The sequence below is a fragment of the Bufo gargarizans genome, chromosome 2 (genome assembly GCF_014858855.1).
Source record: "Bufo gargarizans isolate SCDJY-AF-19 chromosome 2, ASM1485885v1, whole genome shotgun sequence".
Taxonomy (NCBI): Eukaryota; Metazoa; Chordata; class Amphibia; order Anura; family Bufonidae; genus Bufo; species Bufo gargarizans.
Genome location: NC_058081.1, coordinates 399,691,556 through 399,718,785, shown reverse-complemented (window position 1 = coordinate 399,718,785; position 27,230 = coordinate 399,691,556). Strand labels below are relative to the sequence as shown.

The 27,230-nt window shown below is 42.7% G+C and overlaps 1 protein-coding gene across 2 annotated transcripts in view; it reads left to right on the top strand.

The window, feature by feature from the left end:
- The window catches only part of FGF1 (fibroblast growth factor 1), a 213,151-nt gene that overhangs the window by 16,771 nt on the left and 169,150 nt on the right, over positions 1-27,230 (top strand). The window contains exon 1 of one of the 2 annotated variants that reach the window (XM_044277780.1): positions 20,752-20,824. The exons of the other annotated variant lie outside the window; for it this stretch is intronic. The gene's annotated coding sequence lies outside the window, so the exon portion shown is untranslated. Of the gene's footprint in view, positions 1-20,751; positions 20,825-27,230 lie in introns of those variants that run through there. 2 annotated transcript variants of the gene reach the window in all.

Below are 27,230 nucleotides of genomic sequence, written 5' to 3'. Positions count from 1 at the left end.
GATTAAGTGGGATTATCATTGGTTTCTATGAAATGACAAGGGGAATGACACAACGGAATGCCCATGGACTATAATGGGAAGAAAAATATGAGCTAATTTGCAGGTAAATCTGTGTTATGTAGGACATTAACCTTTACAGCAAGGGCGTGGCCTAGCAGAGCATGTGAGCAGACGTGTGGTGCAAAGCTCCTCCGCTACCTCGGCTATTTTATCCTGACAAACTACTGAATTCCAGCTTATCCTGAATATACCATACCGAGTGGGCATTGATGAACCCCCCCTGGCTTGTTGGGGAGGCTGGATCCGGCTATCATGACCTGTAGGAAGGAGCAGAGAGGATTGGAGAAGGAGATGCCCGATTGTCGGCTGCTACCTCTGGGAAAGGCACTCCTAAGAAACCAGTGGCTACTGGAGGCCTGTTTGATGTGGACTCTGATGTTGAAGGGCCTGATCTGGATAACATTCCGGTGGCTCGTTTGAACCGTTTTGGCTCCCCCTGGCTGATGTAAGTGACCGCCTGCCCGCAGAAGCACCCGACTCTGATTCAGAAGAGCCGACACTAAAGGATGTCATGCAGGCCATAACTAAATGTGGCAGGTCGCTAAACACCCTTACCATGCAAGTAGGGGCCATTAAGGAGGATGTCTCCATAGTGAGGCACGACATGAAAAAATTAGCTGACCGCATGACTGCTCTGGAGGGTCGAGTGGGAGAAATGGAGAACGCCATGTCACCTCTGACTAAATATGTGAGAGATTATTCAATGAGATTGGACATTATTGCAGCAAAGCAGGACGATCTGGAAAACCCGCCGGAATAATGTCCGGGTTGTGGGGGCGCCAGAGAAAGTGGAAGGCGGCAACCCGTCAGAATTTTGGGAATCCTGGCTGCGGGAGAACTTTGGCGCAGATGTACTGACCCTTTTATTTGCCGTGGAGAGGGCCAGATTTATAGATGTGAAAAGGCGTTTGCGGGCACTTGCCGTGTCTTACTCCATGATGTACCTGGCTAAGCTACGGGTGGCCGCACTGGGAACCACACATTTTTTTGAGGACCCAAAAGAGGCAGCAAGGTGGATGGATCGTCATGAGAGGCAGCTTGCAGCGGAACACGACTGATCCACAATTGGAGAAACGGCTTCATGTTCTTTGATTCAGGTTATATGATCCTGATTGATGCGACCTGGTTGTGTTTGGGTGTGAGTGTTCAGGAGTGGTGCTGTGTACGATGAGGGTATGTGGATAGGAATCTTACTGTAATACCATTGGAATGTATAGTCTGTTATTCCTTAACTGTATTCTTATATGATTGACCGAGGAGCACTGAGAGGGGAAGCTCTGGGTCCTTTTTGAGCTCACTACCTAATGGTTGCGCACCCACATTTTGTTTCTAGGTACGTTTTAACCTTCCTTTCCAAGTGACAGGAGGGAGATTTTAGACACTCGGCTAACTCTAATAGCGGGTTGTGCATTTCTTCCCACAGGCCTTATTTAGGTGTTATAGTGGGACCTGCTACTGGGGTGGTCGCTGTGTTGGGTGATATCTTGGAATGTTTGGGAGGAAAAGTTTAGGGGAGGGGGGTGGAGGGGATGTTTTGTTTAACCTAAATGCACGTACTCTATATGAAGATGCAGGTATTAGTCTTCTGTCTGAGTATGATATGACTTTTGTATGCTCTCCCAGTGCTATTAGACTGGGCGTTAGAGTAGCACATTTCTGGATATCTGAGTATTGCGGGGAAGGTTAATATTCTCAGCTGGAATGTACGGGGGATTAAGGATGTCATTAAAAGGCGAGCAGTCATGGACTGCTTAAATCAACATCAACCATTGATCTGTTGTATTCAGGAGACTCACCTTACCCCGGACCAGACCAAATTGATTACCCCTAAGTGGGCGGGACAATGATATCATTCCACTTTTTCGTCCTATGCAAGGGGGTGAGTCTCCTGTTACAAATCGATTGCGTTTACCTGCATTGCTAAAAAGGTGGACAGAGAGGGGAGCTATGTCTGTTTACACTGTGTGATTTTCACAACTCCATGTGTCTTGGTGGGAGTGTACATTCCGCCGCCATACTCACCGGTGGTACTTAAAGATATACTACAATTTGTAGCAGATGTGTCCGATATTCCGGTTCTATTACTAGGAGACTTCGAAAATATTCTTGATCATAATCTAGATAGAATGGGGGCGGGACAAAATCCTCAAATAAACGGAATAACACCTTTCAGGGTTCTTATGCAAGAAGCTATGATGTTGGATTTCTGGAGAATGAAAAATCCATTAGTGAAGCAGTTCTCTTGCTGCTCTAGCACATATAATTCTTTATCCAGAATTGACCTTATTCTTGGGAATGCCCTTATAGGACAATATGTGAGGGATATACAGTATCTGCCGCGCAGGATCTCGGATCACTCGCCGGTGATTGCGGTGATTGATTTCCGTACATCGCAAGTTCGTAAATGTGGGGGTTGGAAGTTTAATCCTTACTGGCTAACTCTCCTGCCAGACGCTGGCGGAATTGGTGAAAAACTTAAGGAATTCTTCCAGTTTAATTTACCGTCCACAACTAAGTCGGTAGTGTGGGAGACTATGAAGGCGTTCTTGAGGGGTTTGCTTATAGCGGAAGTTAATTAGGAAAAAAAGTGAATCTAGGGCGCAAACAAGGAAGTTAATTATGGAAGTTGAGGCAGCAGAGGCGGATTATATTTTGCAACCACAAGACATTACTAGAGACAAATGGAAAGAATCTCAACAAAAATTGAATGACAGGTTACTGGAGCAGGCGAAATACAAACGATTCTTTCAAAAACAAGCCTTCTATGAAGAAGGATAGAGAGCGGGTAGACCTTTGGCATTAATATCTAAGGCCCAATTGCAACCTATGTATATTGCAGCCTTGAGGGATTCACATGGTGTTATTCAAACTGAACCAGCGCAGCTGCTCCAGGTCATGTACTCCTTTTATTCCACGCTATATAAATCTAAACTGAGAGTTATGGATGCAGAGATTGATAAATTTTTGCAGCCCCTAGAACTACGTACCCTATCAAGTGAGTATAAAGCATTATTAGATGGTCCTATTACGGTTCAAGAACTAGAGGTAGCACTAGGTACAATGTTAAACAATAAAGCCCCAGGCAGAGATGGCTTACTAGCTGAGGTATATAAACGTTACTCCAGCATTCTCCTTCCTCAGCTCCTTGCGGTCTGTAATGATGCCAAGCGGCAGGGTCGGCTCCCTGACTCCATAAATGAAGCGGTCATTGCGCTTCTACCTAAACCCGGTAAAGATGTCCTTGACGCGGAATCTTATAGGCCCATTTCTTTGCTCCCAGTTGATATCAAACTTTTGGCAAAAGTATTAGCGAACCGCTTGAACTCAGTGATAACCACTTTGATCAGTCAGGATCAAGCAGGCTTTATGCCCAATATGTCGAATGTGGTGAATATCAGACGTTTGTTTCTGAACATTCAAGCAACCAATGTCCACGCCTCGACCACGGTGGTCGCATCTCTTGATGCGGCCAAGGCGTTTGGTAGCGTGGAATGGCGTTATCTATGGTTGGTACTTAAGAAAATGGGTTTTGGAGTTAAATTTATTTCATGGGTTCAACTATTGTATGCATGCCCTAAAGCGGTGGTGAGGGTCAATGGCAATATGTCTGACCCGTTCATGCTGTTTAGGGGTACTAGACAGGGGTGTCTACTGTCACCGCTTCTTTTTGCGGTGGCGGTGGAACCCTTGGCGGAGGCTCTGAGAATGGCTACTGCAGTCAAGGGTCTTCAATATGGAAATAGAACAGAAAAAGTGGCATTATATGCTGATGACTTGCTTTTATTCTTGGATGACTGGGAGCAGTCTCTTCCTGCTGCGATGGCAATCATTAATCAATTTGGGGTTATGTCTGGATTAGTGATCAATTGGTCAAAGTCTGCCTTATTACCCTTAGGTAGCAGTAATAATATACCACCACCCGCTACGGGAGGGTTACAGGTAATTTGAGTGACTATGAACGTCTGAATCTAGTGCCAATGCTCGCGGAATTTCGGAAAAAAATACAGGTCTGGAGCAAACTGCCCTTATCTGTAATTAGTCGGGTTAATCTCTTGAAAATGATATTGATGCCAAAACGCTTATATCTACTTCATAATGCACCTATCTGGATCCCGCTTAGGTTTTTTAACACTGTTAATGCAGTATTTAGAGACTTGATATGGAGGGGAGGTGTCCCTAGGATTAAACTTTCAACCCTTTAGCGGCCAAAAACACAGGGGGGGTTGGCAGTGCCAGACCCTTGGTCCTATTACATTGCAACCCAGTTGCAGCATTTTAGAGGATGGGGGGACGAGTCCCAATTGAATAGTGCTGGTCGCATTATTCAACACTTAACCCACCGTACTTGTTTATTGTCAGCTTTGGACGATGGTTCATTTCATGCCCATGGTACTCAATATCCGCTGATAAATATGATGCATAAAATATGGTGGAAAACTAGAGATAGGATGAGTATTACTGGGTATAGTACCCACACGCCTATATGGCCTATCACCTATATTCTGAATTGAACAAGGTTAGTGGAGTGCAAAATGATTCAGTTGTTCTCAGACAAGTCATTGAAGAGTTTTGAAGTTTTAAGGCAGGAATTTGGTATTCCGCATAGGTATTTTTATGTATATTTGCAGCTGAGGCATGCTATTCAGATGCAGGAAAAGCAGGGGAAGGTCCAACAGGCATCCAGATGTATTATTATTGATTACACAGTAAGAGCAGGTACCACAGGAGGGGTGATATCCCTTTATTATGACACACTCAGGACGGAAGTTAATAAATCCAACCCACTGAAATTTTATGAGAGATGGAAGGTGGATACTGAAGATCTGACAGAGGAAAAATGGGAAGAAATTCTCACTGATTTACCGACGTTGTCATTGAGCGAGTCATATAGGATTTCCCAGTTGTATCTCCTGCATAGGGTTTATAGAACCCCTGTGTTACTATTCGAAATGGGCTATAGGAGGGATGGTGTATGCCTGCGCTGCAATGCCACGAGTGCCAACTTAATCCATCTTATGTGGAACTGTCCACGCCTGAGGACAGTGGCGTACACACAATCCATGGGGCCCCGGTGCAAAACTGATCCATGGGCCCCCCCGGGCAATAGGAGGGGCGTTTCCCCAGACAATAGGAGATTATGGGGCCCCTGTGTCCCCACCCGCCCTCAAACCACACCCACACACAGCCCCACCCATAAATCGCGCCCGTACCTCTTACATCTAGTGACGTCTCCTTTGATATAGATGTTCTCTGTCCTCATCTTCTCCTTTCAGACCAGACCACCATTTTTACGCCTTTTTTAATCTCTGCAGTTTGACAGAAAAAAAAATCCTAGTTTACTACTTTTCCATCATCCCACCATCTTCTGGATAAAACATCCTACTACTCCAATACTGTGCCCTGTGGTCCCCAATAGTGCCCCCAATAATGTGCCAGTAACAAGTGCCTCTCTCCCCCCATGTGCCAGTATCAAGTGCCAACCGCCCCATGTGCCAGTATCAAGTCCCAAAACCCCGGCCAGGCGTTCGGGTGTCCGCCTGGCCGTGCGGAGGCAAGCGGATCCGTCCAGGTCCAGACTTACAATGTAAGTCAATGGGGACGGATCCGTTTGAATATGACACACTATGGCTCAATTTTCAAACGGATCCGTCCCCCATTGACTTTCAATGTAAAGTCTGGACGGATCCGTCTGAGGCTACTTTGACACTTAGAAATTTTTTAACAATATAATGCAGACGGATCCGTTCTGAACGCAAGTGTGAAAGTAGCCTAACACAGATTTACCTGCGAATGAGCTCATAATTTCCTTCCCATAATAGTCTATGGCAGGGCTGGCCAACCTGTGTCTCTCCAGTTGTTGTAAAACTATATTTCCCACCATGCCCTGCTGTAGGCTGTCTGGGCATGCTGGGAGTTGTAGTTTTGTAACAGCTGGAGAGCCGCAGGTTGGCCATCCCTGGTCTATGGGCATTCCATTGTGTCATTCCCCTTGTCATTTCATAGAAACCAATGATAATCCCACTTAATCTCAATTTTAAATAATCACACTGAATTTGAAGAGTATATCTGCTAAAGATTTATTTGATATGTTGAATGGTTCAGACACCAAGTTACGTTTTACTTCCCATTATAGTCTATGGGCATAATATTGCTAAATAACACAGATTAACCTACAAATAAAATAATATTTTACTTCCCATTATAGTCTATAGGCATTCCATTGTGTCATTTACACTTGTCATTACATAGAAAATAATGATAATCCCACCAAATCTCAATTTAGATCAATGCTACTGTGTTCGGATAGTATGCCTGCTAAAGATTTTTTTTTTCTTATACGTTGTTGCTTGGAAAAAAACAAAGGTTAAAAAAAAAAAAAAAAAAAAAAAAAAAAAAATTTATTTGATGTGTCATATGGTTCTCAACTCCATGGCCCATCTTTCTTTCTATTATACTCTATGGGCATTCCATTGTGTTATTCACCTGTCATTCCATAGAAAATTGGAACAATCCAAAGTTATTTCAATTGTAAAAGATATTACTATACACGGGGAAGATCTGTGGTAAAGGATAAATTGATATTTTTTTCAGATTTGCCTTCAAATTATCTGATACTTTGCCTCCCATTATACTCTATGGGCATTCTGTTTGGCTTCATTATAGTCTATGGGCATTCTTGGTGTCTTTCACACTTGTCATTCCATAGAAAATAATGATAATCCCACCTAATCTCAATTTAGATCAATGTTCCTGTGCTTGGAGAGTATGCCTGCTAAAGATTTATTTGGTGTGTCATATGGTTCTCGTCTCCATGGACCATCTTTCTTCCCATTATACTCCTATACGGGCATTCCATTGTGCTATTCACCTGTCGTTCCATAGAAAACAAGAAAAATCCAAAGTTATTTCAATTGTAAAAGATGTTACTATACACGGGGAAGATCTGTGGTAAAGGATAAGTTGATATTTCTTTCAGATTTACCTACAAATTATCCAAGACTTTGCTTCCCATTATACTCTATGGGCATTCCGTTTGGCTTCATTATAGTCTATGGGCATTCTCTTCCCCTGTCAAAGTCTATGGGCATTCCATTCTGTCATTCCTTTTAGTATGCCCCAGAAATAGGCTTTCACTTTTATCTTTCTGCCAGTAAAGGGTGAACTTCAGAAGCATGTGGGAGGTGAGTATATGGGGAAAGGAAGGGCACTGCTGTGGCTATTGAGGAAAGGGGAACCCTGCTGTGACTACTTATGTAAAAAGGGGAACAAACCATAATTGTCAACTGTCCTGAATTTGATGGGACTGTACCAGATTTTCTGAGGAAGGTCAAAGGTCTCAGGCCAAAAATGAGCAGGGCTAACGTTAACCCTGTGCATAAGTGGGTGCTTCTGGGTAGAGTTGGTGTGTTTCAATGGGGGTTGGTTTTAGATACCCAAATTTACCAACGTAAACGCTACCAATTTAAACGTTAAAAGTATGGACAAACTGCTGTGACAACTGTGGAAACGGAAGGAGCTGTGGTGCCTACTGGGAGACTGACTACAGGAGAAGTGCTGTGATTACTAAACTGTTGTGGGCATCTGGCCAAGGATAGCAGCAATCCTCAGTCTGTTTAGACAAGAGAGCAAATGGCAAAGTGCATTAGGACATCTGACATGTCAGAATCTGCACATGGGGTATAAAGAGTCATCAAACCTTATCTTCCTCAATACACCTACAGTATTGATATGAAAGGGGTTGTCTGGGTTCAGGGCTGAACTCGGATATAAGCTCCCCTTCACTCCTTTACCATGTACAAGTGGAGCATCGCAGCATTTTCTTGCTCCGATGCTCCACTTGCCTTGGTCTGTTCTGGGCGGTTTTAGAGGCGGGTATCACTAGCATACTGATGTGAAGCCCGGTACGTCACTGGCTCACAACAAACAGACCTTGCCCTGCAAGATGCAGCCCAAGGAAAGGGGGGCATCGGAGCAAGGAAATGCTCTGATGTCCCACTCGTACATGGTGAAGGAGTGAAGGGGAGCTTATATCCAGGTACAACTCCTTTAATTGGAACAGCATGTATTGTACTATACTTTACTAAGTGAAGACTGAGGTCTCTATGTCTATCCCCGGCTCCCAAAACCTTTGGCTTTTGGCAGATTTTTCTTAGTAATTTTTAAGAGTTTTCCTCCTCTTTTCTTTTTGTTTTCATTTCAAAAGAACAAGTGCTAGCAGAGGATAAAATGGAGAATGTAGAAAATTCTGATTTTGAAAACGAATTAGAAAATGATAGAAGCGGGTTTTGGATATTATTTTATTAATGACTTTCTTCCTGAAGGTTATCTAGTCTTATAAGTGAGTTCTGTGTGTATGTATGGTTAACTTCCTGACATGCTCATTGCGCTTAGAAACAAGCTGACATAGGCATTTTTCTATCTGCAGTTTGGGAGGGGGAGTCTTGTGCAACAATTACATCTGAGACATACTTTAAACACATGCATGTATATTGCGTCCACCTGGGATGTTGTCCACTTTATTAGTTACTTGCTATTATGAAGAAATATGGGCACTATACGATGGACACTGTGATGTATGACCTACACTATATGAATTCCCTTATGGATGTACATATGGTCCTATTTGGTCCCATATTTTTTTATGGATTTTGCACTATAATTGCACTTTATTTTTGTACCATTATCATGAATTGTTGTGATTATTGTGTTGGTTCATATGTAACTCTGCCTATAAATTTGTACACTGGGATCCTTACAATTTTTTGAGAGAGGTTCTATGGATGAGCTGAAATGTTGTGACCACATGGGTGAATAAACTATTTTCCTATAAACCCATTTCTGTGAGGGCGCTGCTATTTTTAAAATATATGTTACTGGTGAACGGTTCCATTGCCATCATATACATTATATAGACATCATATACACAGCTCACTGGTCTACTTTTGAAGACTTTTTTTATGCTGGCCTAACTATTTGTACAGATCTTACACAATTTGAATATGAAGATTCCAAATATCAAGGCAGAAATTATGAATCAGGCAAACATTTTTTACAACTAAGAAATGTCTTTTACATATTGTTTGATTTATTTTGAGGTAATACCGAACTTTGTGAAGAACATATTAACACATAATATTGGTGTAGTAACTTATGCATGAGGAACTCTTCAGTTATTGAAAACAATACCAGCAATTTGTGGGAAAACTTGACCTGACTAGAATAAACAAATATGATATCTGAATTCAGCAAAACTAAAATCAGGTGTTATCATATGGTCAGCAAAACTAATGTAGACCAGTGCAGTTTGTGATGGAAATGCCCACTGGACAGAACTATTTGATGTTTTTAGACCCGTCATGATATGGTACGTATAGTACGTGAGGAGTTTTTTCTTGAATTTCATCTATTTTTAATAATTAAGAGGCATAGACTCTTATTCTCTACCACTATCATATGACATGGTCACCTACTCAGGAAAAGCCCTCAAGAACTCCACTCTGTAGAGCAATTTCCACCATTTTCAACTTTGGAGCACTTCTGGCAAAAAAAAAATAATATATTTTAAAAAAATGCAGTTCTCCTACTTCCTACTCTGCATTCATAAATTGTATAAATATATAATTTATAAATACATATATACACTGTCTGTCCCCCAAATTTTTTTTATTGGACCGCCTTTAGCTTTGATTACGGCACGCATTCGCTGTGGCATTGTTTCGATAAGCTTCTGCAATGTCACAAGATTTATTTCCATCCAGTGTTGCATTCATTTTTCACCAAGATCTTGCATTGATGATGGTAGAGTCTGACTGCTGTGCAAAGCCTTCTCCAGCACATCCCAAAGATTCTCAATGGGGTTAAGGTCTGGACTCTGGTAGCCAATCCATGTGTGAAAATGATGTCTCATGCTCCCTGAACCACTCTTTCACAATTTGAGTCCGATGAATCCTGGCATTGTCATCTTGGAATATGCCCGTGCCATGAGGGAAGAACAAATTCATTGATGGAATAAACTGGTCATTCAGTATGTTCAGGTAGTCAGCTGACCTCATTCTTGGAGCACATACTGTTGCTGAACCTAGACCTGACCAACTGCAGTAACCCCAGATCATAGTACTGCCCCCACAGGCTTGTACAATAGGCACTAGGCATGATGGGTGCATCACTTCATTGGCCTCTTTTCCTACCCTGATGTGCCTATCACTCTGGAACAGGGTAAATCTGGACTCATCAGACCACATGAACTTCTTCCATTGCTCCAGAGTCCAATCTGTATGCTCCCTACCAAATTGAAGCCTTTTTTCTGGTTTGCCTCAGTGATTAGTGGTTTTCTTACGGCTACACAGCTGTTCAGTCCCAATCCCTTGAGTTCCCTTCGCATTGTGCATGTAGAAATGTTCTTACTTTCACTATTAAACATAGCCCTGAGTTCAACTGTTGTTTTTTTCTTTGATTTGATTTCAAACGTTTAAGTGATCGCCGATCACGATCATTCAGGATTTTTTTCCCGCCACATTACTTCCTTGAATACGATGGGTCCCCACTATCCTTCCAGTTTTTAATAATGCGTTGGACAGTTCCTTTCCCAATTTTAGTAGTTTCTACAATCTTCTTAGATGTTTTCTCTGCTTGATGCATGCCAAAATTTGACCCTTCTCAAACAGACTAACGACCACGAGATGTGTCTTTCGACATGGCTGTTTAATAAATGAGAAGCAACTCATTGCACCAGTTGGAGTTAAATAACTTGTTGCCAGCTGAAATATAATCGCCCATGCAGTAATTATCCATTAGGAGGCTCATAACTATTTGCTTAGTTAAATCCAGGTGGCGACTTTTTTTTTTTGGACAGGCAGTGTAATATGTCCCCCAGCTGACCCCATCCCAGACTGAAAGAGCAGATTCAGTCATGAATGCAGGCCCCTATTTGTACCTTTCTCTAGCGGACCGCAGACGAGACTGAAAAAAAAAAACATATTGGAGTACCCCAGAATAGGCCACTTGCAAAGTTTTTATTTTATTTAATGTTTTATTTAATGTTCTGAATGATGTATTATATAGCTATGTATGGATCAGTCTGGGTTAACAAACCTGACTATGCCCTTGTAGGAAGCTAGGTGATAGACTTAGGTCCACTCCTAGTTCTGTAGAGTGCGTGTTAGATATATGTGCTCACTCCGTTGAGCTTTGCATCAAGAAAACTATCTCTACTTTACAGTACTCCAGAAAAGAGAGAGAAAGCTTCTAGCCATATACTGCCATCAGGGAAGATTTCTATGGAACTGTGTTTGATATCGTTGGACATACTACAACCCCCATTCTGCACTTTAGTAAACAGAGATTTACCTATTTTCTACAACTGGCCTGGTTATTGACTCCAGCACTATTCGCTAGCTACAGCACCTCCACATCCTGCCTTTAACCCATACAACACTCTTTACTTCAAGGGCACCCCAACTACCCTCAGACAGGAGCCCAACATCAGGGTGAGCACCAAGGAATGAAAGGGTGTGCTCTCCTGTCACTTCTCAGCCTTAGGGAGTATCAGTGTGAGTATTGCCACTGTGAATAACTGTTGCGGCCACTGCCACTACCACTCCCATCTTCTGGTCTGCTCCTCCAGGGCTTGCAGCATGCTCTCACAGCAACCTGGTTGGTAATCACTGCCATAGAGTGATTCAGAATTCAGAAACAGAGAGACACACCTTTTTGATTTATTGCACTTCATAACATTTCCTGTGAAATGACGCAACAGGAAACTACGGGTACGGACACACATTCAGGTTTTCTGATGAAGTTTTGAAAGCCGAAACCAGGAGTGGATTCAAATAAGAGAATAGTTTCTGTACTTTATACTTTGTCTCCTTTTATGATCCACTCCTGATTTTGACTTTTAAAACTACCTCCAAAAACCTGAATGTGTGGCTGCACCCAAAAAAAATTAACTACTTTAAAGGGGTTTTTCTGAGATAGGGTAGGTCATCAGTATCTGATCGGTGGGGGTCCCTGTGTGTGTGTCCCTCCCTGCGTGTGTGTCCCCGTCCCTGTGTGTGTGTGTATCCGTCCCTGTGTGTGTACCCATCCCTGTGTGTGTCTGTCCCTGCGTGTGTGTGTGTATCTCTCTCCCTGTGTGTCAGTCACCATGCCCACAGTGTGTTGACTCAGGACGTTCTGTGCGGGGCAAGAAGAAGAAGATGGAAGAGGAGGCAGCGGCGCCAGCATGGAGTCCGTGAGAGAGACGCAGGGAGGCACATCAAGGACGCAGGTAACACTACCACATTATTAGCACTAGTGTCATCTGTGGTTTTACATAGGACTGCAGGTAACACTACTGCATTTTCTGTAATCAGATAACCATGACTGTTATCTGTGCTGTTACATAGGACTGCAGGTGATATCTACTATATCTGTGCTCAGAGAGTTATCACTGCGTAAGGGGGCCCACTGAGACTTTATCGTTCAAGGGCCCACATGAACCTGGAGCCGGCAATGCTGATGACCTAGTCTTCAGTATCAAAATCTCAGAAAACACCTTTAAATGTGGTTTGAAAGGCTCTGCATATTGTGTAGTAATAAACTGAGTTTTGAGGGGTGAAGTGCGACTTTTAATGCAAAAAGAGACATGCAACTTTTCTCTGCAAAGATGTGACTTTCTCCATGAGCAAATAAATTAGACCAGTTCAAGTTTAATATGAACCTGTCTAACTGAAAAACAACCACCAGAGATCAGACTAGTAAAAATATGCCTGGTATAAGTCATCAACTGCTGCGTGACTTATAATAAATACTCAGCAAAAGAAAGACAGCCAAATGAAATACGCCTAATTTTACAACTAAAAACAGCCGAGCTTGATAAATGTGCCCCAATGAATTGTGATGTAATAATAATGTCTTATGTCTTACTGCATTAGGCCTCATGCACACGACCGTTGTGTGCATCCGCGTCCGTTCCGTCATTTTTCACAGTTTAGCGGAGGTCCCATTCATTTCTATGGAGCTGTGAAAAGAAACTGATAGTCCTCCGTTTTTTCTCTGCGTCCGTGATCCGTGATTCCAGTCCGTCAAAAAAATATAACCTGTCCTATTCTTGACAGTGGAAAACGGAGGACGGACCCATTCAAGTCAATGGGTCCGTCAAAAAAACTGATGTACAACTGGCATGTCATCCGTGTCCATGTCCGTTTTTTTTTCTAAATGACCTTGGTGCAATAAAATTACACTTTTCATTAACCTTCCTTTTTTTTTCCCCTGTCAGACAAAAAAAAGGAAGACACAAGGAAACACAACTGAAGCAAAATCGGACACGGACCACTGAATCCCAAATCACTGACAGTGAAAAAACACGGTTGTGTGCATGAGGCCTTATGGTGTTATAATGATGCGCTATGATGTCTTAATTTATGCATTATGATGTCATCATGATGTACTATGATGTCATAATGAATGCATTGTGATAATATAATAGCAACTTATGATGTCATAAATAATGCATTATGATGATAATTATTGTGATGCTATAAAGGTGTCTTATGATGTCATAAAGCATTATGTCACAATGTTGTTCTATGATGTCATTAAGTTTTGCATTGTGATGTCATAATGTAGTCCTATGCTGACTTAATCCATTTGAATTCTAAAACATTCAATAATTGAATTCTAAAACATTCTATAATTTCATTCAATCCTAGCAAAATGTAAAATAAGGCTAGAAAGATAAAGTTGTGCAACAGTAGGCACAACTCTGATGTGAGCTTGTCTGGATTAAAATAAACAGTAGTTGCTGCTCCCTCCTGGTATCTTTCAGAGGTTCCAATCACGTGTCAAATATGCAGGGTACATGAAAAGGTTACAAAGAAGTTAAAATCTACTATTATAAATGTACAGAGTGTGTTAAAAGATGCCATGCTACACCCGTTGGGCATGATCCATCCCCTTTCTCAGTAACATATGCGCTCATGAAATTAGCAAAAGGTTTATTAAAAGAATATAGGTACAGTGCAAGGCGTTTCAGAGAAACATGGATATGGGATTTGTACTCCAAATGCTCAAAAACCCGAGAAGAGCAGATGAAAACCGGAAGGGCAGAGTGCTCGGAGAAGCACTTAGGGCTCATGCACATAGACATATTTTTGATCTGCATCCAATCAATTTTTTTGCGGGTCAGATGCGGACCCATTTACTTCAATGTCCGTTTTATGGACAAGAATAGGACAGTTCACTAAAATGTGGAATCTGGCCATGTACTTTTAACAGAATGTGTTCCTCTTAGGCCCCTTTTACACGGGCGAGTATTCCGCGCAGATGCGATGCGTGAGTTGAACGCATTGCACCTGTACTGAATCCCGACCCATTCATTTCTATGGGGCTGTGCACACGAGCGGTAATTTTCACGCATCACTTGTGCGGTGCGTGAAAATCGCTGCATGCTCTATTTTGTGCGTTTTTCACGTAACGCAGGCCCCATAAAAATTAATGTAAAGTGCAGATGCGGTGCGATTTTCACGCACGGTTGCTAGGAGACGATCGGGATGGAGATCCGATCATTATTATTTTCCCTTATAACATGGTTATAAGGGAAAATAATAGCATTCTGAATACAGAATGCATAGTAAAATAGTGCTGGAGGGGTTAAAAAAAAATATAAAAAAAATTTAACTCACCTTAGTCCACTTGATCGCGCAGCCCGGCTTCTCTTCTGTCTTCTTCTTTGCTGATTGCAGGAACAGGACCTGTGGTGACGTCACTCCGGTCATCACATGATCCATCACATGATCTTTTACCATGGTGATGGATCATGTGATGGACCATGTGATGACCGGAGTGATGTCACCACAGGTCCTGTCCCTGCAATCAGCAAAGAAGGATACAGAAGAGAAGCCGGGCTGCGCGATCAAGTGGACTAAGGTGAGTTAAATTTTTTTTTTTTTTTAACCCCTCCAGCGCTATTTTACTATGCATTCTGTATTCAGAATACTATTTTCCCTTATAACCATGTTATAAGGGAAAATAATACAATCTACACAACCCTGATCCCAAGCCCGAACTTCTGTGAAGAAGTTTTGGTTTGGGTACCTAACATGCGCAATTTTTCTCACACGAGTGTAAAACGCATTACAATGTTTTGCACTTGCGCGGAAAAATTGCGCATGTTCCCGCAACGCACCCGCACCTTTTCCCACAACGCCCATCTGAAAGAGGCCTTAGTGTAGGCCACAACCCCTTGACATGACTAGAGTTTCCACCTGGTCAGTAAAAACGACCAATCTACTATGTATTTGGGGCAGTAGGCCAGTAACATAGTACATAACATAAGGCCGAAAAAAGACATTTGTCCATCCAGTTCGGCCTGTTATCCTGCAAGTTGATCCAGAGGAAGGCAAAAAACCCCTGTGAGGTAGAAGCCAATTTTCCTCACTTTAGGGGAATAAAAATTACTTCCCGACTCCAATCAGGCAATCAGAATAAATCCCTGGATCAACGATCTCTCTCTCTAGTAGCTATAGCCTGTAATATTATTACGCTCCAGAAATACATCCAGGCCCCTCTTGAATTCCTTTATTGTACTCACCATCACCACCTCCTCAGGCAGAGAGTTCCATAGTCTCACTGCTCTTACCGTAAAGAATCCTCTTCTATGTTTGTGTACAAACCTTCTTTTCTCCAGACGCAGAGGATGTCCCCTCGTCACAGTCACGGTCCTGGGAATGAATAGATGATGGGATAGATCTCTGTACTGACCCCTGATATATTTATACATATTAATTAGATCTCCTCTCAGTCGTCTTTTTTCTAAAGTGAATAACCCTAATTTTGATAATCTTTCAGGGTACTGTAGTTGCACCATTCCAGTTATTACTTTAGTTGCCCTCCTCTGGACCCTCTCCAGCTCTGCTATGTCTGCCTTGTTTACAGGAGCCCAGAACTGTACACAGTACTCCATATGTGGTCTGACTAGCGATTTGTAAAGTGGTAGGACTATGTTCTCATCACGGGCATCTATGCCCCTTTTGATGCAACCCATTATCTTGTTGGCCTTGGCAGCAGCTGCCTGACACTGGTTTTTGCAGCTTAGTTTGCTGTTTATTAAAATTCCTAGATCTTTTTCCATGTCAGTGTTACTGAGTGTTTTACCATTTAATAAGTACCGGTGACTTGCATTATTCCTTCCCATGTGCATAACTTTACATTTGTCAGTGTTAAACCTCATCTGCCACTTATCTGCCCAAGCCTCCAATTTATCCAGATCACTCTGTAGTAGTATACTGTCCTCTTCAGTGTAAATTACTTTACACAGTTTAGTGTCATCTGCGAAAATTGATACTTTACTATGCAAGCCTTCTGCAAGATCATTAATAAATATATTGAAGAGAATAGGGCCCAATACTGACCCCTGAGGTACTCCACTAGTGACAGTGACCCAATCTGAGTGTGTACCGTTAATAACCACCCTCTGTTTTCTATCACTCAGTCAGTTACTTACCCACTTACAGATGTTTTCTCCCAGTCCGAGCATTCTCATGTTATATACTAACCTTTTATGTGGTACAGTGTCAAATGCTTTGGAGAAGTCCAGATATACGACATCCATTGATTCGCCGCTGTCAAGTCTAGAACTTACCTCCTCATAGAAACTGATTAAATTTGTTTGACATGACCGATCCCTCATGAAGCCATGCTGATATGGCGTTATTTGCTTATTTCCGTTAAGATGCTCTAACATAGCATCTCTCAGAAAACCTTCAAACAGTTTACCCACAACAGATGTTAAACTTACTGGCCTATAGTTTCCAGGCTCTGTTTTTGGCCCCTTTTTGAATATTGGCACCACATTTGCCATGCGCCAATCCTGTGGGACATTCCCTGTCAGTATAGAGTCTGCAAATATCAGAAATAAGGGTCTGGCTATGACATTACTTAATTCCCTTAGGATACGGGGGTGTATGCCATTCGGTCCTGGCGATTTTTATTTGGTATTTTATTTGTACCAGCACACTGAACAGCAGGTATCCAGCTATAAGGCCTGATCTAGCACTCTGACAATGAAGGGGAATTTCCTCCAGCATGTTTTATGTTTTGGGGATATTCCTTTATATTTAACTTTTTTTTTTCCTTTTGATATTCTTTCCTTGGTCTTAAACCCAAGACCAGCTGTAAGCTAAAAGTTTCACTGCTATTAATGGAGATATTTTCTCTGACTAAAAACCTCAAAAGTATTTGTCACATGCATAATGTACTGGTATCTATATAGTATATATTTTTTTGTAATTACAAAAAATGTAGTGGCACAAAATAAATAATAATAGTAATAATAATAATTTTGTAATAACTTTTATTAAACGGTCACACAACTATCAAATAAAGGAGTGCAGCGAGCCCCTAAGTAGCTGGTGCAGAGGTTGGGTGAGTGAGTCTCCACTATCAGGCCTAGACTTTAGCTTTAACTGGCATAGTGATAGTCTAGGTGATGGGTGTCTGAGCCATAGTCCCTCATCTTACAACAGTGTCTTTAATGCAGGTGTTCTGCTGTCTGATTTCTCTCACGTATTTGCTTGAAGTTGTTCTCTCTGGAGAATCCTTTACAGGAGCAGGAGCCCTGCAGTGTGCCTCTTCTCCTCTCTGTATCTCAACAGGATGTCCCCTCCTGGCTGGAAGCAGGACCAGCCCACTCCCACAAAGAGGGGAGGAACAGGGTGGTCAGTCCTGTTCCTGCCAAGCACTGCCATCCTTTTCGTTGCTATATAACATTAAAAAAACATAATAATAGAGACTATTTACAATAAAGCATTTGCAGATATCCCCATGTCTAAGGTACTGCATGAGCAGAACAATTAAAATAAAGGAAGTGGCGTTTCCATCAAATGATAGAAATGAATACCGTCTTACAGACCTCTCTAACAATAGTGAGATCTGATTTCCATTAGAGAACCTGGCATTTTACTAGACAAGAAAGCGCAGCATGCTGAGCTATTCTTTCTCGTATTTTTAAATCTGTAACAGAGGCTTCTCTGATATTGATGCAAATTAATGCCCCATCAATCAATGGTCCCATAAACTTCTTTTTTTTTTTACAGAAAAGGAATGAAAAGATGATTGATTGCTCATCTAATCACCCCTCTCCTCCAAATTAGGCTGTTTTATCGATGCCCCCCACATTTTTTTTTACAATATTTTTTCCCCCCAGTCCTGCTGGATTTGCCTTATTTAAGATGAGTTGTGTGCTTCGTCATAAATTAGGCGCACCATCACCAGTCAGTGCGTCTGGAGTGAAAACTGTTCCAGCCTCTAACTGGATTAGTTTTTACCTGTTTCTAGACATAAAAATGGTAAATTTGCTGGGGCAGAAGTCCCGGCGTTGGGCTGGACCCCACCATTTCCTTGCAACTCCCAAGCGTTGAGAATGGCATAAAATCACCTGTTGTCCAAAGGCTTTTAAAATGGAACAAAATGGTGTCTAGTGACCCCCATTTTCTCTCACTGTCCACTTAAAAATACGTTTTTCAAGTGGTTTTAGAAAACAAACCAGTGTGACTGGGCCCTGCATATAGCTGCATGGTTGTGGGGCATAAATGAAATAGGTGGAGGGGGTATATTTTTCCTGGCTTTGTGGTTATTAAGAGCTTATTCATTATACCTTTTCAAATGCGGCAAATGCATCATTTTGGCTGTATTTTATATAAAAAGTCAGTCATTTATCATGCTCGGCTGTTTTTTTTGTGTGTGATTAGACTGGCATAGTAGATAAGCCTGTCACTGTGGCACATTTACTAAGATTGGGTTTTTTGGGGAGTAAAAAAAAAAAATGATGTATTGGCAAAGTCTGTCTTTAATTTGCTCCTCGTTTATTATCTCCTAATAAATCTGGTTTGTCTTTTTTGGTCGTTTTCTTGTAAGGCAGATTCATATTCAATAAAACTGGTCTAATTAGTATGCGCATGAAAATGTGGCGCAAGTGTGCTGGATATTAGTGCAGGTCTCCATGAAAGTATGAAAATTGTGGCGCAACTCTCCACTCAAAACAGAGACAAAAAATTATGCCAGCCCTGGGGTTGCATAGAAATGCTAAATCTGACGCAAAATAGGGTGAACCTCCATAAATTAGGTGCAAAAGTTAGAAAAATTCAGAATTTGTCTTAAAACAGATACAAATGCCTCGAAAACAGGAAACTGTGACTTTAAGGGCTCATGCACACGACTGTATGTATTTTGCGGTACGCAAAACATGGATCCACAATTAATATGGATGACGTCCATGAGCATTCTGTATTTTGCGGAAAGGAACAGCTGGCCCCTAATAGAACAGTCCTATCCTTGTCCATTATGCGGACAATAATAGGAATTGTTCTATTTTTCTGCGCAACAGACATGCGGACATATGGAAACAGTGCACACAAAGTAACTTCCATTTTTGTTGCGGACCCATTGAAATGAATGATTCTGCATGCGGTCCGCAAAAAAAAAACAGAACGGACACGGAAAGAAAATAAGTTTGTGTGCATGATCCCTTATTGCACAAAACAAGTCACACTTTACCACTCAAAACAGACGAAGGAAAGTACACCATCCCTGGTGTGTTTTTGTGACAATTCAGGTGAAAAAAAAGGTGCACCTATATAAATAGATTGGAGAAAAGTCACAAAAGTTAGAAAAACCCTGAATTAGTCAAAAAAATCAAGATAGGCGAACGAGGTGCAAAAGCCTTCTAAACAGGCGCAATTTTGGTAATAAATGCAACAAAATAAAAGACTGTCTAAAACAGGCACAAACACTTTAGCAAATGTGCCCCATCATGACTGCATCTCAACCACGACGTGTTCTTGTCCCCATAGACTGCTCTCTGGGAGGTACCAGAAGGCTATAGAGCAGAGATCGGCAACCTTCTGCACTCCAGCTGCTGTGAAACTACAACTCCCAGCATGCAAACATGCTTGGCTGTTCTTTTAACCCCTATAAAAGTGAATGTAGCATTCTGGGAGTTGTAGTTTCAGAACACCTGGAGTGCCCCAGGTTGATGACAACCTGGAGATTTGCCAACTCTTATGGAAGTCCGAGAGGTCTCCTCTGTTTCCAGGAGCCTCCTGAATGTTCAGGGAGAGTTGGAAAGTTATTCAAATCCATGTTGTTTTCAAGTTGAGTCTGTGGCTTGTCAACTATTTGTTTAGTCATGCCGAAAAACTCTGTCATGATTCCCTAGGTTGCCACGCAGGAATTAGTGAAAACATATGTTTTATCGATTGTTCGCGGCTTCCTACACATGTTAATGTCTCAGTCGAGCAGCTATGTAAAGACAGAGCAGTCTGGAACAAGTATCACCCAAGATCCTAAAAACTAAACCCTGAAGTGCAGATCATTTACTGACTTGTAACCTGATGGAAAATGTCTTATAAGCCTCCCAGCCGGTTCAAGTATCTGAAGCCAGGCAAGACAGAAGTCCTTGTATAAGAACAGGTTCCTGTTTGCCTGCCTGTCTCGATTACATTTTTATTGCTGAACAATTAACGAAAGATCATTTGATGTGCGTGCCAGAGCCTGCAGCTTATCCACACTGCTGAGATACAAAATCTGCAAAAGGCCAGACCTCTTCCATGGAGCAATGGCTGCTTCTGGATCTCAGCAGGAGAAGCCAGGCAAGCATATAACACAGGAATGACTTACTGACAGCCCTGCTCCACCCCTCATTTCCCTATCTGCTCTGCCACAGCAAGAGATCCCTCCCTGGAATCGATATATTCACAGAAATAAGAGCCACACAGCTGGAGTGCTACAGGTAGGTGATCCTCGCTATAGTGGTTAGTAATACAGAAGGCTGTAGAGATCATTTTAGGATGTGTTACATTTACAGGAGTACGATATGTCCTGCCAGTTGTTTGATAACCGGTATTATTATGAGATATCACGTGCAACGTCTTTCTGATTTCAGTGATGCTTTCCTATGATCAGTAGAGTAAATGTAACTGCAGATCTTCCACAGATCATCATGGTTATCTACCAAGGCAATAAAGACTTAAATGTTGACTAGGTGATATTTAATTTTACACATTAAAAATAAATTCCTCAAGCACGGCTATTAAGAGTAGCCCTTCAATTCAGTAACTAACCTTTAAATTGTGAGTTATGTAATTTTGACTATCATATGCTTTAGATTTTACATGAAGTTGTCCCTTGAAGCCACATTCACATGTGGCAGATTTTCCCAAATTCCCATTCACACACCGGTTATTGGGTATGATGTTAGGTTAGATCCAAGTCATTGCATCAGTAGTTTATAGCTTAGATAGAATATTTATGCTGCACTACCAGTGGAATGTATGGTTTTGGGTTCTCCTAAATATGATATTTTTAGCCTACTAAAAAGGCTACATTATGCTGGGGTTACACACAAACTATGTCACATGACAGATGCCTCTAGGGTAGTACAGTATATCTCTCGAGACCTATACAGCAGGACAGGGTGGTACTTAACATGCCAGCGGGGTGCCGATCTGATATTGATGACCTATCCTGAGGATAGGTCATCAATAGTGTTGAGCGAACTTGTGTTTTAAGTTCGGCGTCTAAAGTTCGGGTTTGGGTTATCGAAGAATCGCGTTATGGATTCTAAATTCCGTTCTGGTCTGTGGTAGCGGAATCCATAACGTGATTTTTTGATAGTTATAGTCATCAATAGTAAATGCCCAGACAACCCCTTTAAGGGTATGCTCACACATTCAATATTTCCCTATTGCGAAACTAATGTGTATTTTACACATTGATCTACAGCTGAAATCTGAGGCCAACACTTGCATTTATACTTGCGATGTACCCATGGACCTTGTACCTTGCACTGGCTGGTGGGTGTTTGTGGTTTTCACTGAAGAAGATGTAATTTTTAGTGACTAAAATGTTAAAACCACAATACCCAAAATAAGTCAAGATGGATGGTATACGTTTTCTATTTTTGTTGCACTCAAAAATGAATGGTACAGGAGTAATTATGTCTAAAAAAAAACAAGCACAAAGGGTACTTCAGAAAATGTTTGCTAACATTTCTGGCTGTCCAGGGTGCCCATCCTTTGTTGGATAGGGGTATGGTGGCTCAGTGGTTATGGTTTTCTGTATATTGTTTCTATGTACCTCACCCCACTTCATTTTTCCCCCATTCATTGTCAATAGGGACAAAACTGAACAAACCTGAACGGAGTGCACCAGAATGCGTTCCGTTTTGTTGCGTTCCCACACTGGACACAAAAATGCTGCAAGCAGTGTTTTTGTGTGTGTCATGGCAGACTGAACATTCCGGATCTGGCATAAAAAACCATGTAAGTCAATGGTGCTGGATCATTTTTTTTTTTTTTCGGACAGGTATTTGATGCATGTTCATTTTTTATATAAAACACTGGATCCTTTCTGAACAGATACAGCATGATTGTATTATTCATACGGATGCGTTTTCCTGCGGTTTTGAGATCCTTTACACGGATCTCAAAACTGGAAAGGAAAATACAGATGTGAAAGTAGCCTAAGGCTACTTTCACACTTGCATTCAGGGTTCCGCTTGTGAGTTCCGTTTGAAGGCTCTCACAAACGGCCCCGAACGGATCCGTACAGCCCCAATGCATTCTGAGTGGATGCGGATCCGCTCAGAATGCATCAGTATGGCTCCGTTTGGCCTCCGCTCAGCAGGCGGACACCTGAACGCTGCCTGGCCGTGCGGAGCCAAACGGATCCGTCCAGACTTACAATGTAAGTCAATGGGGACGGATCCATTTGAAGTTGACACAATATGCTGCAATTTCAAACAGATCCGTCCCCCATTGACTTTCAATGTAAAGTCTGGACGGATCCGTCTGAGTACAAATTGGACTCACACACTGCTCTACATACATTACACACATCGATGCATTACACCCTGCGCTGTCACCTTCTTCTGCAGGTCCATCTTGAGGTTTGGGCTGTAGGCTTCAGCTCCTTATCCGCCATGCTTCCCGGTGTCCTTGCACAGCACGCCCGGCACTCTTTGCTTCAGCCACCCCGGGACCCGGCCTCTCCTCCTTCCAGCTCACGCTGGCTTCCCCTACTGCAGGGCGCTGTATTGCTCCAGCGCTCGCCCAATCTAACCAATAGCAAAGCTCCTTGCTATCCAGCCTGCAGGTCGTAGGTTGGGCATCACTGTTTTAAAGCATTTTTTGGCTTGTATTAGCGGGAAAAATGGCTTATTAGCCGTTGTGTGGTGAATAGTGTTGAGCGCGAATATTCGAAAAGCAAATTTTTTTTGCGAATATCGCAACTTCGCGATTTCGCGAATATTTCAAATATAGTGCTAAATATTCGTAAAAATGAATATTCATATATTTTTTTTTTTTTTAACAAAATTACAGTACACATATTATTGATTGTTTCCCAAAGGTCCAAAAGCTCAGATCTTACTCACATTGCCTAGAAAGTGATTGAGGCGCGAATCTTCGTAAGGCGATTATATTAGCGCACGTGCGAATATCGGCACTTGTCCCAGAACAGAGGCAAAGGGCTTTGCATTCTTACATTAGTGATTGAATTGAGTTGCGAATCTTCGTAAGGCGATTTTATTAGCGCACATGCGAATATCTACACTTGTCCCCAGAACAGAGAAGGCAAAGGCCTGTGCATTCATATAGTATAGCACCATATTCGCGAATACTTAGAACTTCGTAAAATTCGATTTACGAATATTCGTATTTTTTATTTTACTTTCCACCTTACAGATTACATTGATCTGTACTCTGTCAACTCATGTCATCAGGTGAAGTGCGAATATTACAGCAGTTTTTGGCTTGTATTATTGGCACAAAAAAAGTGGTGTATTAGTCGTGTATTAGTGGGAAAAGGAAAATATATTTGCTGTTCACCCAAATATTCACAAAATATTGCGAATTCGAATATTGCCCCAGCTGCTCATCACTAGTCTTGACCAGCAACCCAACTGTTCTTGAATGGTTGACTCAGTCATCCATTTCATCCCAAGTGACATCAGACACTCCCAGCCAAGAGTTGTTGGGTTCGTCAAACACAACTCTTAGTTGGCATGGCCCAGGAGCATGGTTCTCAACCTGCCTCTGTCCTTTTCTGTTCCCTTAGCAAAGAATTATATGCTGTGGGCTCAGCCCCACTATACAGCAAGGACGAGCTACAAGAGGACAGTCAGCAGCTACTGGCCAGCCAAGATGTGGAGGAGACATCCACCACTTCCTCCGCTAGGCGGGCAAGTAGTGATGAGGAGAGTGGCGTGGGAGCTGGTGTTGCGAGCGGTGAGGCTCCTGACCCAGAGACCATTGAGGACATCAGTGACATGCAGACAGTACTTGATCATGATGATGATGATGTAGCTGATCGCACTTGGGAGCCGGGTGAATTAGGGGCTTCATCATCATCGGGAAAAGAGGGTGGTAGCTTGCCCATGAGGCAGCGGCGGAGCCAGCAAACGTTCCGGGGGTAGACAACCCACTTTTCAGGAGCCTACCTGGCCAGAAAGTAGTGGTGCATGGGTTCACGGCAGCAGTGCCGGTAGCAGTCAGTCAGTGCTTAGTGTTGGGGGTAAAATCACCTACTCGGCGGTGTGGCAGTTTTTTTGTTAAACTGCCAATTCACGAGTCATCTCTGTTTTGGATCCACTCCTGTTTTTTTGAGCATTAGCAATACTGATGGATTACTGGCCAAATGCTGACCGAGTGAAGGCGGATGTTAAACAGACGGGATCTGTTTTTTGGGGGTTATTGTTCTGATGGATCAGAGGAAGGGCAAAATAATCAGTGACGTCAACACAAACTTACTGCTGACACCCTCTCCACTCTATCGGGGGGCTCTACTTGTATAAGCATTTAATAGAACAGGTTCTGTAGACATTTATGTGCAGTGATGGCCAGTTCGCAGTGTTTGCCAGCGAACACATGCGGCCTGCCATCTTGACTTACCCGTCCGGCGATGCACAGGTAAGCCCTTACCTGTGCCGGGAGCCGGTCTGAAATCAAATGCGGTCACCGGGAGCAGGCCGTTCCGATAACAGCCGTTCTCAGAACTGCCTGCCCCCGGTGACCACATTTGATTTCGGACCAGCTCCCGGCACAGGTAAGGGCTTACCTGTGCATCGCCGGACGGGTGAGTCAAGATGGCGGCCCCGCATGTGTTCGCTTGCGAACACTGCGAACTGGCCATCACTGTTTGTGTGGAATCAGCTGACGATGGTGTAAAAGGAGTGCACTTCTTGGCGCTAACATCAACCTGTAAGGCTGAGTTCACACTTGAGTTATTTGGTCAGTTTTGGCCCCATGACTGCCCAAATAATTGAAGTGCGCAGTGATTCTAAGAGCGACTCCTGTTATCTGCATGTCATGCTGACTTACAGTATTATTTCACTACCACAGCAGACTGATTGTTTCTGCAAAGCACAGTATTCTACACCACTATAAAGGCTCTCTGCAGCCAGGAAAGAGCTGTTTTTTAATGCAAATAAATTTAGATCAAACCAAATTTTTTCAAAACATTTGGCGAACCATAAAAAGGAGTGCTCTCATAGTTTGATACGGAAGTGCAGTATGTAGTGTCCCACTAGGTAAAGGTGGGCACTGCACAGGTTAATGTGTTGCATTGCATTAAATGTCATGTACTTGTTTTCCCTGTATTATCTGGGTGTCAGGCCTGTGCAGTGTCCCAGGGGGTCAGTAGTGTATGCTGGGCTTTGTAGTGCAGATCGACCCACTAACCTGGGATCCACTGTCGTCTTCAATCGGGGCAAATACTGGAACAGGCAGGTATTTAATGTTCGTGACGCCAGTGTCAATTAAACGGTGACACGCCGTGTATAGTAATGTAGAAGAATGAAGCAACCACGGAATAGCCAACCAAAACTGGAACTTTACTGAATGTCAGTGATAATCATACATGGACGCAGTTGGAAGCGCAGTTCCATGGAAGACAGTTGGTTTCTATTTGAATACAGTTGGTTCTTAGAAGTACAGATTGGCTGGTTTTAGCAATGTTCTTTACAGAGTGTTAATTACAGGAGATGCAGTACAGGCGGCTTGCACACTATTCCTGACTGGTCCTGAAACATGTGACTTATTCTCCAAGGTCTAATGCCCTATATCTGGCGTATCCTTGAAGCTGTCCTTATCTAGTACCTCCTCTGTTATCTTGAGTACCTCTTGCTTTATCAGATTGGCCTCTGTTGTATTCTGTGTCCCGGCTGGTTGCTTGCTTATGATGTTTCAGCTAAACGGATGATGACTCAGGAGGGGAACCTTTTCCTTGGATCCGGAACCCGGTTACAGGGCTTACTACCCTCTCCTAGTCGGCAGGCTTCAGGCCTGCTCTACTCTCACAGGCCCATAGCCTGGCCTTGACTCAGACACAGGATCATCTCTGACTCCTTTTCCCACTGTCTGCCTGCTTACTACTTCCTGACTGGGCCTTATATAAACTAGGGTTCCCTAGCTCCCTCTAGTGACTCAGAGCTGGAATGACACCCTAGCCGGCCTGCACATGCACATTTCACAGTAACAGGAAGTACATAGCATTACATTAACAAGATATTTTATACCAACCTCCCCATAAATACAGGGGGAACGACAGTACCCAAGTGACCCTTCTGTAGTGACGGGGTATTACTCTCCCGTACACTACACCTGTCAGGGTGTAGTTTAGCCTCCCAGACGTTAGAGGGAGCTAGAGAGCCCTAGTTATATATAGGAAGGCCCAGACAGGGAAGGGTTAGTTCATTCCAGGGGACTAGAGGAGTCACTTCGTCCACCTGAAGCTCCTGAGGCTAGGATTAGCTCAGTGGAGACACCCCAGTTGCAGGACCCAACCTCCTGGGAGTAACCCACAGTTATCCACCTTACAGGAGAAGGCGATCCAGGGTAAGCTAAGTGACCCTGATGGGCAGATTACACTAGAAAGTGCAGCAAGAATCTAATACCTGAGGAAGACAGTAACCAAAGATTTAAGCCACCGTTTAGGCATCCGGGCCTTGGGATATAGAGCCAGAGCAGGAGTTCTAGAAAGGACAGTGTACATTGATTCTGAGGAAAGGTACAACCTGCTGCTGAGTGCTTGTGAATTTACCCTCTGCATATCTTGCATGACTATTACCTGCCATTGTGTTATTAAGCCTACTTGTGGAACTGTGATTGAAAGACTGTACTACTACCTGCTGTACAAAG